This window comes from Triticum aestivum, chromosome 5B, assembly GCF_018294505.1.
Source record: "Triticum aestivum cultivar Chinese Spring chromosome 5B, IWGSC CS RefSeq v2.1, whole genome shotgun sequence".
NCBI classification, from domain to species: Eukaryota; Viridiplantae; Streptophyta; class Magnoliopsida; order Poales; family Poaceae; genus Triticum; species Triticum aestivum.
The window spans coordinates 84,151,333-84,160,306 of NC_057807.1; the positions used below are offsets into that span (position 1 = coordinate 84,151,333).

The 8,974-nt window shown below is 44.7% G+C and overlaps 10 non-coding genes and 8 pseudogenes across 10 annotated transcripts; all 18 read right to left on the minus strand.

Moving 5' to 3' along the window:
- Positions 1-205: 205 nt before the first annotated feature.
- LOC123118794 (uncharacterized) lies at positions 206-322 on the minus strand (annotated as a pseudogene).
- Positions 323-672: 350 nt separating this feature from the next.
- On the minus strand, positions 673-790 carry LOC123118779 (5S ribosomal RNA). Its single transcript, XR_006458315.1, has one exon. It is a non-coding gene; the product is annotated as a 5S ribosomal RNA (ribosomal RNA).
- Positions 791-1,156: 366 nt separating this feature from the next.
- On the minus strand, positions 1,157-1,275 carry LOC123118797 (uncharacterized; annotated as a pseudogene).
- A 356-nt stretch (positions 1,276-1,631) lies between these two features.
- On the minus strand, positions 1,632-1,749 carry LOC123118718 (5S ribosomal RNA). Its single transcript, XR_006458261.1, has one exon. It is a non-coding gene; the product is annotated as a 5S ribosomal RNA (ribosomal RNA).
- A 366-nt stretch (positions 1,750-2,115) lies between these two features.
- Positions 2,116-2,234, minus strand: LOC123118778 (5S ribosomal RNA). The gene has a single exon (XR_006458314.1). It is a non-coding gene; the product is annotated as a 5S ribosomal RNA (ribosomal RNA).
- Positions 2,235-2,599: 365 nt separating this feature from the next.
- Positions 2,600-2,718, minus strand: LOC123118796 (uncharacterized; annotated as a pseudogene).
- A 366-nt stretch (positions 2,719-3,084) lies between these two features.
- LOC123118789 (uncharacterized) lies at positions 3,085-3,203 on the minus strand (annotated as a pseudogene).
- Positions 3,204-3,568: 365 nt separating this feature from the next.
- On the minus strand, positions 3,569-3,687 carry LOC123118785 (5S ribosomal RNA). The gene has a single exon (XR_006458321.1). It is a non-coding gene; the product is annotated as a 5S ribosomal RNA (ribosomal RNA).
- A 362-nt stretch (positions 3,688-4,049) lies between these two features.
- On the minus strand, positions 4,050-4,168 carry LOC123118792 (uncharacterized; annotated as a pseudogene).
- Positions 4,169-4,594: 426 nt separating this feature from the next.
- LOC123118791 (uncharacterized) lies at positions 4,595-4,713 on the minus strand (annotated as a pseudogene).
- A 364-nt stretch (positions 4,714-5,077) lies between these two features.
- Positions 5,078-5,195, minus strand: LOC123118801 (uncharacterized; annotated as a pseudogene).
- Positions 5,196-5,563: 368 nt separating this feature from the next.
- Positions 5,564-5,682, minus strand: LOC123118795 (uncharacterized; annotated as a pseudogene).
- Positions 5,683-6,048: 366 nt separating this feature from the next.
- LOC123118782 (5S ribosomal RNA) lies at positions 6,049-6,167 on the minus strand. The gene has a single exon (XR_006458319.1). It is a non-coding gene; the product is annotated as a 5S ribosomal RNA (ribosomal RNA).
- Positions 6,168-6,698: 531 nt separating this feature from the next.
- Positions 6,699-6,817, minus strand: LOC123118739 (5S ribosomal RNA). Its single transcript, XR_006458280.1, has one exon. It is a non-coding gene; the product is annotated as a 5S ribosomal RNA (ribosomal RNA).
- A 366-nt stretch (positions 6,818-7,183) lies between these two features.
- Positions 7,184-7,302, minus strand: LOC123118784 (5S ribosomal RNA). The gene has a single exon (XR_006458320.1). It is a non-coding gene; the product is annotated as a 5S ribosomal RNA (ribosomal RNA).
- A 365-nt stretch (positions 7,303-7,667) lies between these two features.
- On the minus strand, positions 7,668-7,786 carry LOC123118735 (5S ribosomal RNA). The gene has a single exon (XR_006458278.1). It is a non-coding gene; the product is annotated as a 5S ribosomal RNA (ribosomal RNA).
- Positions 7,787-8,152: 366 nt separating this feature from the next.
- LOC123118728 (5S ribosomal RNA) lies at positions 8,153-8,271 on the minus strand. The gene has a single exon (XR_006458272.1). It is a non-coding gene; the product is annotated as a 5S ribosomal RNA (ribosomal RNA).
- A 366-nt stretch (positions 8,272-8,637) lies between these two features.
- Positions 8,638-8,756, minus strand: LOC123118756 (5S ribosomal RNA). The gene has a single exon (XR_006458295.1). It is a non-coding gene; the product is annotated as a 5S ribosomal RNA (ribosomal RNA).
- Between the last annotated feature and the right edge of the window lie 218 nt (positions 8,757-8,974).

The window sequence follows — 8,974 nt, forward strand, 5'->3', positions numbered from 1 at the left end:
CCCTCGCTCTATACTACAGAAACACGTATTTTTCCACCCCTTTCAGAACGCGCTCTCCGCGCCACAACACCGCCCTAGACGCGTGAGCAATGAGGAGCGAGCTAAAACATATCACAAACGTAAAAAAATAAATAAGATAACGAGGTTAATATATATCACGCAAGTGCGTTATGTTTGTCACAAGGTGCAAAAAATAATTAAAAAGAGAATGCAACATGAGGACTTCCTAGGAGGTCACCCATCCTAGTACTACTCTTGCCCAAACATGCTTAACTTCGAAGTTCTGATGGGATCCGCTACAATAGTAGGTATGATTGCATCCGACATGTTACCCCCGCCTTTGTCCGTTATGCTTGCCACTCCTAGGTTCACAACAAAGACGACTGTAAATTCTTACTACCTTTACAACCGTTGCCTAATGATGAATAATGTCCTATACTACTTACTCTCCCGCTGAACTACAGAGACGAGTTTACCATAGTTTCCACCCCTCCCTCTATACTGCGGCAACACGTATTTTCCCACCCCTTTCAGAATGCGCTCTTCGCACAGCAACGCTACCCTAGACGCGAGCTAAAGCATATCGCAAATGTCAAAAATAAGATAAAGCGGTTAATATATATCGCCCACGTGCGTTATGTTTGTCACGAGGCGCAAAAAATAATTAAAAAGGGAATGCATCATGAGGACTCCCAGGAGGTCACCCATCCTAGTACTACTCTCGCCCAAGCACACTTAACTTCAGACTTCCGATGGGATCTGTTGCTTTAGCGCTGGTATGATCGCATCCGGCATGTTACCCCCGCCTTCGTCCCTTATGCTTGCCACTCCCAGGTCTACTCCAAAGAAGATTGTACATTCTTACTACCATTACAACCATTGCCTAATAATGAATAATGTCCTATACTACTTACTCTCACGCTCAACTACAGAGACGAGATTACCACGGTTTTCAGCCCTTCCTCTATACCACAACAACACATATTTTTCCACCCCTTTCAAAACGTGCTCTTGCCACCACAACACTGCCCTAGACCCGTGAGCAATGAGCAGCGAGCTAAAACGTATCGCTAACGTGAAAAATAAGATAACAGGGTTAATATATATCGTGCATGTGAGTTATGTTAGTCACGAGGCACAACAAATACTTAAAAATAAAATGCAACAAGAGGACTTCCCAGGAGGCCACCCTTCCTAGCACTACTCTCGCCCAGGCATGCTTAACTTCGGAGCTGTGATGGGATCCAGTGCATTAGTGCAGTTATGATCGCATCTGTCATGTTACCCCAGCCTTAGTCCCTTATGATTGCCACTCCCAGGTCCACTTCAAGGACGATTGTACATTCTTACTACCTTTACTACCGTTGTCTAATAATGAATAATGTCCTATACTACTTACTCTCGTGCTCAACTACGGAGACGAGTTTAGCACGGTTTTCACCCCTCCCTCTATACCGCAAGAACATGTGTTTTTCCACACCATTCAGAACGCGCTCTTCGCACCACTAGACTCGTGAGCAATGAGCAGCGAGATAAAACATATCGCAAACGTCAAAAATAAGATAATGGGGTTAATATCTATCAAGCACGTGCATTATGTTTGTCAAGAGGCGCAAAAAATAATTGAAAAGGGAATGCAACACGAGGACTCCCAGGAGGTCACCCATCCTAGTACTACTCTCGCCCAAGCACGCTTAACTTCGGAGTTTCGATGGGGTCCGGTGCTTTAGCGCTGGTATGATCACATCCGGCATGTTACCCCCGCCGGTGTCCCTTATGCTTGCCACTCCAAGGTCTACTCCAAAAATGATTGTACATTCTTACTACCATTACAACCGTTGCCTAATAATGAATAATGTCCTATACTACTTACTCTCACACTGAACTACGGAGACAGGATTATCACGGGGTTCACCCCTTCCTCTATACCACAGCAACACATATTTTCCCAACCCTTTCAGAACGTGCTCTTCGCGCCACAACACCGCCCTAGACGCGTGAGAAATGAGCAGCGAGCTAAAACGTATCGCTAACGTGAAAAATAAGATAACATGGTTAATATATATCGTGTATGTGAGTTAAGTTTGTCATGAGGCGCAACAAATAATTAAAAAGAAAATGCAACAAGAGGTCTTCCCAGGAGGCCACCCATCCTAGTACTACTCTTGCCCAGGCACGCTTAACTTCGGAGCTCTGATGGGATCCAGTGCTTTAGTGCTGTTATGACCGCATCCATCATGTTACCCCAGCCTTCGTCCCTTATGCTTGCCACTACCAGGTCCACTTCAAAGACGATTGTTCATTCTTACTACCTTTACAACCGTTGTCTAATAATGGATAATGTCCTGTGCTAGTTACTCTCGCGCTCAACTACGGAGACGAGTTTACCACGGTTTTCACCCCTCCCTCTATACCGCAGCAACATGTATTTTTCCACACCATTCAGAATGCGCTCTTCGCGCCACAATGCCGCCACTAGACTCGTGTGCAATGAGCAACGAGATAAAACATATCGCAAAGTCAAAAATAAGATAACGGGGTTAATATCTAATGTGCACGTGTATTATGTTTGTCACGAGGCGCAAAAAATAATTAAAAGGGAATGCCACACGAGGACTTCCCAACAGGTCACCCATCCTATTACTACTCTTGCCTAAGCACGCTTAGTTTTGCAGTTTTGATGGGATCCGGTGCTTTAGTGCTTGTATGATCGCATCCGGCATGTTACCCCCGTCATCGTCCCTTATGCTTGCCACTCCCAGGTCTACTCCAAAGACGATTGTAGATTCTTACTACCATTACAACCGTTGCCTAATAATTAATAATGTCCTATACTACTTACTCTCACACTGAACTACGGAGACATGATTATCATGGGTTTCACCCTTTCCTCTATACCACAGCAACACATATTTTCCCACCCCTTTCAGAACGTGCTCTTCGCACCACAACACCGCCCTAGACGCGTGAGCAATGTGCAGCGAGCTAAAACGTATGGCTAACGTGAAAAATAAGATAACATGGTTAATATATATCGCATATGTGAGTTATGTTTGTCAAGAGGCGCAACAAATAATTAAAAAGAAAATGCAACAAGAGGACTTCCCAGGAGGCCAGCCATCCTAGTACTACTCTCGCCCAGGCACGCTTAACTTCGGAGCTCTGATGGGATCCAGTGCTTTAGTGATGTTATGATCGCATCCGTCATGTTACCCCAGCCTTCGTCCCTTATGCTTGCCACTCCCAGGTCCACTTCAAAGACGATTATACATTCTTACTACCTTTACAACCGTCGTCTAATAATGGATAATGTCCTATGCTAGTTACTCTCCCGCTCAACTACGGAGACGAGTTTACCACGGTTTTCACCCCTCCCTCTATACCGCATCAACATGTATTTTTCCACACCATTCAGAATGCGCTCTTCGTGCCACAACGCCGCCAGTAGACTTGTGTGCAATGAGCAACGAGATAAAACATATCGCAAAGTCAAAAATAAGATAACAATGTTAATATCTATTGTGCACGTGCATTATGTTTGTCACGAGGCACAAAAAATAATTAAAAGGGAATGCAACACGAGGACTTCCCAGGAGGTCACCCATCCTATTACTACTCTTGCCCAAGCAAGCTTAACTTCGCAATTTTGATGGGATCCGGTGCTTTAGTGCTGGTATGATCGCATCCGACATGTTACGCCCGCCTTAGTCCCTTATACTTGCCACTCCCACGTCCACTGCAAATACGATTATACATTCTTACTACCTTTACAACTGTTGGCTAATGATGGATAATGTCCTATACTACTTTCGCGCTCAACTACGGAGATGAGTTTACCACGGTTTCCAGCCCTCCCTCTATACCGCGGCAACACGTATTTTCCACCCCTTTCAGAACGCGCCTTTCGTACAACAACTCCGCCCCTAGGCGCGTGAGCATTCAGCAACGAGCTAAAACATTTTGCAAACGTCAAAAGTTAGATAACGGGGCTAATATATATCGCGCACATGTGTTATGTTTGTCACGTGGCACCAACAATAATTTAAAAGGGAATGCAACACGAGCACTTCCTAGGAGGTCACCCTTGATAGTACTAGGATCGCCCAAGCACGCTTAACTTCAAAGTTCTGATGGGATCCGCTGCTTTAGTGCTGTTACGATTGCACCCAGCATGTTACCCTCATGTTTGTCCCTTATGCTTGCCACTCCCAGATCCACTGCAAAGACGATTGTACATTCTTACTACCAATACAACCGTTGCTATATGTTTCACAACACGCCCCTAGACACGTGAGGAATGAGCAGTGAGCTAAAACATATCGCAAATGTAAAAATTAAGATAACAGGGATAATACATATCACAATGTGCGTTATGTTTGTCACGAGGCGCAATAAATAATTAAAAAGGGAATGTAACAGGAGGACTTCCCAAGAGGTCACCCACGCTCTTCGCGCCACAACCCCGCCCCTAGACGCGTGAGCTATGAGCAGCGAGCTAAAAACATATCACAAACATAAAAAATAAGATAACGGGGTTAATACATATCACACATGTGCGTTATGTTTGTCACGAGGCGCAAAAATAATTAAAAAGGGAATGTAACACGAGGACTTCCCAAGAGATCACCCATCCTAGTACTACTCTTACCCAAGCACGCTTAACTTCAGAGTTCTAATGGGATCCGCTAATTTAGTGCTGGTATGATCGAATCCGACATGTTACCCCAACCTTCGTCCCTTATGCTTGCCACTTCCAGGTCCACTGCAAAGACGATTATACATTCACTACCTTTACAAGCGTTGCCTAATAATGGATAATGTCCTATACTACTTACTCTCCCGCTCAACTACGGAGACGAGTTTACTACGGTTTCCACCCCTCCCTCTATACCGCGGCAACACATATTTTTCACCCCTTTTAGAACAAGCTCTTCACACCACAACACTGCCCCTAGATGCGTGAGCAATGAGCTGCGAGCTAAAATATATCGCAAACGTCAAAAATAACATAACATGGTTAATATATATCGCACACGTGCTTTATGATTGTCACGAGGAGAAAAAAATAATGAAAAAGGGAATGCAAGAAAAGAGCTTCCTAGGAGGTCACCATCCTAGTACAACTCGGGCCCAAGCATGCTTAACTTCGGAGTTCTGATGGTATCCGGAGCTTTCGTGCTGGAATGATCGAATCCGACATGTTACCCCAGCCTTTGTCCCTTATGCTTGCCACTCCCAGGTCCACTGCAAAGATGATTGTACATTCTTACTGCCTTTACAACCGTTGCTTAATAATGGATAATATCCTATACTACTTACTCTCACGCTCAACTACGGAGGCGAGTTTACCACGGTTTCCACCCCTCCCTCTATATCGCAGCAACACGTACTTTTTCTCCCCATTCAGAATGCGCCCTTCCTGCCACAACGCCGCCCTAGACGCATGAGCAATGAGCAGCGAGCTAAAACATATAGCAAACATAAAAAAATTAAGATAACTGTGCTAATATTTATCGCGCACGTGCGCTATGTTTGTCACGAGGCGCAAAAAATAATTAAAAAGGGAATGCCACACAAGGACTTCCCAGGAGGTCACCCATCCTAGTACCACTCTCACCCAAGCACACATAACTCCGGTGTTCAGATGGGATCCGATGCTTTAGTTTTGGTATGATCGCATCCGACATGTTACTCCGTGTTCATCCCTTATGCCTGCCACTCCCAGGTCCACTGCAAAGACGAGTGTTCATTCGTACTACCGTTACAACCGTTGCCTAATAATGGATAATGTCCTATACTACTTACTCCCCTGCTCAAACACGGGGACAAGTTTACCACGGTTTCCACCGCTCCCTCTATACCGTAGCAACATGTATTTTTCCACCCACTTCAAAATGCGCTCTTCGTGCCACAAAGCCGCCCCTGGACACGTGGGCAATGAGCAGCGAGCTTAAACATATCACAAACATTAAAAATAATATAACATGGTTAATATATATCGCGCACATGCGATATGTTTGTCACGAGGCGCAAAAAATAATAAAACAGGAAATGCAACACGAGGACTTCCCAGGAGGTCAGCCATCCTAGTACTACTCTTGCCCAAGCACGCTTAACTTTGGAGTTCTAATGGGATTCCATGCTTTAGTGCTGGTATGATCGCCACTCCCAGGTCCACTTGATTCTCCTTCTCGAAACAAACAAAAAGGAAAAGAAAGAGAAAACAGAAATCATGATCAACTAAGCCCTCTCAAGGGCTTGCTTAAGAATAAGAAAGAAGAATCTTATGGAAATAGCATGGAATAAGGTTTGATCCTATTCATGGGGATTCCGTAATATCCCATTTCCAAAATCGAAACAATCGGGACATTTCAGAGATTGGATGCAGTTACTAATTCATGATCTGGCATGTACAAAATGAAAACTTAATAATGAAGAATGTCTTATCCTACTTACTCTCCCGCTCAAACACGGAGAAGGGTTACCACAGTTTCCACCCCTCCGTCTATACTACAGCAACACATATTTTTCCACCCCTTTCAGAATGCACTCTTTGCACCACAAAGCCGCCCCTAGACGCGCGAGCAATGAGCAGCGAGCTTATACATATTGCAAACGTCAAAAATAATATAACATGGTGAATATATATCGCGCACGTGCGACATGTTTGTCATGATGCACAAAAAATAATTAAAAGGGGAATGCAACAAGAGGACTTCCGAGGAGGTCACCCATCCTAGTACTACAATCACCCAAGCACGCTTAACTTCGGAGTTCTGATGGGATCCGATGCTTTAGTGCTGGTATGATCGCATCCGACATGTTACCCCATCTTCGTCCCTTATGCTTGCCACTCACAGGTCAACTGCAAAGACGATTGTATGTTCTTACTACCATTACAACCGTTGCCTAATAATGGATAATGTCCTATACTACTTACTCCCCCACTCAAACACGGGGATGAGTTTACCACGGTTTCCACCCCTCCCTCTATACTGCAGCAACACATATTTTTCCACCCATTTCAAAACATGCTCTTCGCGCCACAAAACCGCCCCTGGACGCGCAAGCAATGAGCAGTGAGCTTAAACATATCACAAACTTAAAAAAATATATAATAGGGTTAATATATATCGCGCACGTGCGATATGTTAGTCACGAGGCGCAAAAAATAATTAAAAAGGAAATGCAACATGAGGACTTCCCAGGAGGTCACCCATCCTAGTTCTACTCTCGCCCAAGCACACTTAACTTCAGAGTTCTGATGAGATCCGGTGCTTTAGTGTTGGTATGTTCGCATCCGACATGTTACCCCGTCTTCGTCTGTTATGCCTGCCACTCCCAGGTCCACTTCAAAGACGATTGTACATTCTTACTACCATTACAACCGTTGCCTAATAATGGATAATGTCCAATACTACTTACTCTCCCGCTCAATCACAGAGACGGGTTACAACGGTTTCCACCCCTCCCTCTATACCGCAACAGCACATACTTTTCCACCCCTTTAAGAATGCGCTCGTCACGCCAGCAAGCCGCCCCTAGACACGCTAGCAATGAGCAGCGAGCTTAAACCTATCGCAAATGTCAAAAATAATATAATGGGGTTAATATATATCACGCAGGTGCGATATGTTTGTCACGAGGCGCAAAAAATAATTAAAAAAGGAATGCAACACGAGGATTTCCCAGGAGGTCACCCATCCTAGTACTACTCTCACCCAAGCACGCTTAACTTTAGAGTTCTGATGGGATTCGATGCTTTAGTGCTGGTATGATCGCATCCGACATGTTACGCCGTTTTCATCCCTTATGCCAGCCACTCATAGGTACACTTCAAAGACAAATGTACATTATTACTACCATTACAACCGTTGCCTAATAATGGATAATGTCTATACTACTTACTTTCTCGCTCAAACACGGATACGGGTTTACCACGGTTTCCACCCCTCCCTCTATACCACAGCAACACGTATTTTTCCACACATTTCAGAGCGGGCTCTTCGCGCCACAAAACCGCCCTTGGATGCGCGAGCAACGAGCAGCGAGCTTAAATATATCGCAAACGTCAAAAATAATATAACATGGTTAATATATATCGTGCACATGCGATATGTTCGTCACAAGGCGCAAAAATATATTTAAAAAGGGAATGCAACACAAGGACTTCCCAGAAGGTCACCCATCCTAGTACTACTCTCGCCAAAGCACACTTAACTTCGGAGTTCTGATGGGATCCGATGCTTTAGTGCTGGTATGATGGCATCCGACATGTTATGCCGTCTTCGTCCCTTATGCCTGCCACTCATAGGTACACGTCAAAGACGATTGTACATTGTTACTACCATTACAACCGTTGCTTAATAATGGATAATGTCCTATATTACTTACTCTCCCGCACAAACACGAAGACGAGTTTACCACGGTTTCCACCCCTCCCTCTATACCGCAGCAACACATATTTTTCCACCCATTTCAGAATGGGCTCTTCGCGCCACAAAACCGCCCTTGGACGTGCGAGCAATGAGCAGCGAGCTTAAACATATCGCAAAAGTCAAAAATAATATAACATGGTTAATATATATCGCGCACGTGCGATGTTTTTGTCACGAGGCACAAAAAATATTTAAAATGGGAATGCAACAGGAGGACTTCCCAGGAGGTCACCCATCCTAGTACTACTCTCGCCCAAGCATGCTTAACTTCAGAGTTCTGATGGGTTCCGACGCTTTAGTGCTGGTATGATCGCATCCGGCATGTTACCCCGTCTTCGTCCCATATGCCTGCCACTCCCAGGTCCACTGGAAAGACGATTGTGTATTCTTACTACCGTTACAACCGTTGCCTAATAATGGATAATGTCCTTTACTACTTACTCTCCCGCTCAAACACGGAGACGGGTTACCACGGTTTCCATCCCTCCCACTAAAAAAAATACACTTCCGTGATGATACGTATTTGTCACAATAGG